We start from the raw sequence: 2611 nt of genomic DNA on the forward strand, positions 1-2611 counted from the left end.
AAGCCGGGAAAGTTGAAATCACCGACAATCATGATTTCGTCAATGGGCAGCGCTTGAGCAGACGAAATTTCGTTCAACGACTCAATGTGTGCATTAATAAGCTGTAAGTCACGACAACGGTCCGGAGGAAGATAAATCGCACAAACGAAAAGTGAGAAATCAAGTAGTTTTATGCGCACCCATACCTGCTCGATACAAAATCCTGGTGTGTTTTCAACCAGCTGAGCCTTCAGACGACGATGTACCGCAATAAGTACTCCACCTCCTATGCTCTTGGGACTGTTACGAATGCTACGATCAGTACGGAAGACTTCGTAATTAGATCCGTACCCTAGAACGGATAACGTATTTCCGTTAAGCCACGTTTCAGAGAGAGCGATGATGTCGTAACAATCGTCCGCACATGCTAGCCGATAATCGTCAATACACGTGCTTATGCCGCCTACATTTTGGTAGTAGATGTGCAAATTGGATGTATGATTGCCGTTTGTTGTTGTTTGGAAGACTCCTTCCACGCCACCGCGCACAGGATCGGGACGACTGATGAACGCAGACTGCGGAAGCTCTACTGTGGGGGACGTATCAGGAGCTTCCAGAATGCGAATTTTGGTGTTTCCCGGTGTGGCATAAATCGATGCGTTGTGCTCTGCGCTAGAGCAAGACGGCTGTTGAATGAATTCAGGATGCTGACTTCTGGAAGTGCGAAGCGGGTGAACACTAGAAGGCGACGATACAAAACAATACTTGCCTTGAGAAGGCGTTTGGAAGACTCTCGTAGCACACCCACACACAGGACCGGGACGGCTGGAGAACGCTGGCGGCAGTGGCTCGACTGTGATGGGGGTTACGAGAGCTTCCATAGCACCAACTTCAGCGCGTCCCAGCTTTCTCACATCATCACATGATCATAAGTCGGGTGTATTCAATAAAGCCTGCGACGAAGTACCGGGAGACGATTCTGGAATGGTAGGCTCTTCGGGTGTTGGTGGTGAAACATCGATCGGTGGGCACCAAATGTTTTTGTTGCGATTGTCCTCAAACTCGCGGAAAAGGACACCTTGAGGCCACGTATCGGGATCGAGTGCAGCGTCGCGATATTGGGGTAGTACCCCGACTTTGAAGGAAATGAAATTCATACTATTGACGTCAATTCCTTTTTTCACCAATGGGACAACCTTAACCTCTTCGTTGCACTGAAGACCGTCTCTTGTTAGTTGTTCGACCATTTGCTTGGTGACGCTGGGATGAAACCGAGACAAATATATCCATACCAGAGAGGAAGACGTTGGAACCGTAGAAATGCTGCAATTTTCAACTGGTTTCCGCCCGCAAATAAGTGAATAAGTTGATTCCGATCCTTCTTCGCGACGACGCTTTGCAGCAGGACGAGAAACGTCGTTGATTTTTACATCGCTATCACTATTACGCCTCGGAGTCGAAACGGAAACTTTTCGAGTAAGGCGCGATATTTGCTGACTGTTTTTCGTGATTTCGGCTTTCAGCTCAGCACAGACCGATTCCATTTTTTCGGAGACAGCTGAAATTGCGCATCCTAGTGATGAGATCGTTTCCCGAAAACGAACTAGCTTCATTAATTTACAGCATTCATCGCACATCCAAAGCAAATTGGGACTATCGGCTAGTGCCTTCAAGAAAGGCTTATTTAATTTGCCACATTTCATATGGACAACATGATGGCAAAACCCTGAGCAAGAGATAAAATCCTCGTCAGGTTTGACGGTTTTCGCACAACGATCGCATGCATCAGCCATAGCACTCGAATTTGAGCCAGCCGACATTGGAACACAGTTGGCGCTACGAACGGTAAATATGACGCGCAAAACGAGATATCTTATTGATGCGTTATCTATGATCAATAATACTACTCGATAACTGAATTTCTAACGGCGGTGAAACTGCTCAATAACACTTTCTAAGCACTGCACTCCAAAACTAGATCAAAAACGGCAAGTCCGTGTATCGAATATGAGCAAAAAGCGAAAACAGAACGATCAAAAACACTCGAAAAAGACAAAAATAATTGAGCTATCTGCACAACAACAATGGCGGTAGTTTGTTTACCAACAACAATGAGTTACGTGTCATTAATAAAAAGACAAAAAACTGTACAAGAATCAGTTCCGAAACTGACTCGAAACGTTGAAACTAGATTCGAAGCGGACTTCAAACAAACGGTTTGACAGCAGTTAGGATGGAAACTGGGTTAGGTTTGGCATTAGACGAAAACGACATTATTTAAAAACCGTTCTGACCCGACTATGCTTTCCGAGACTTCAGAACGTCCCAAATACTCGGACATAATCACCCCGATTCTGTATTTCGTTCGAATCTAATTGATTCGATCGAATACGAAATTTTGCATTCTGTAACTCCATCCACAATATTGAAACTGTAAAACAAATTCTAAGAACGAAGTATGAATTATAAAGTTATGTGCACTTTTATATAAGATTGTTCATGAAACTTAATGTTGAAAAATCTTCCATGGGGGTTGCTTGCGCACGGGTCTGTTTTGAACATTAAGATTTCTATGAAATCGGATAAATGTCTGTACTGCTTTCAGATATGTTGTAGTAATGGAAGTTAGACG

This window comes from Malaya genurostris, chromosome 2 (assembly GCF_030247185.1).
Source record: "Malaya genurostris strain Urasoe2022 chromosome 2, Malgen_1.1, whole genome shotgun sequence".
Classification (NCBI taxonomy): Eukaryota; Metazoa; Arthropoda; class Insecta; order Diptera; family Culicidae; genus Malaya; species Malaya genurostris.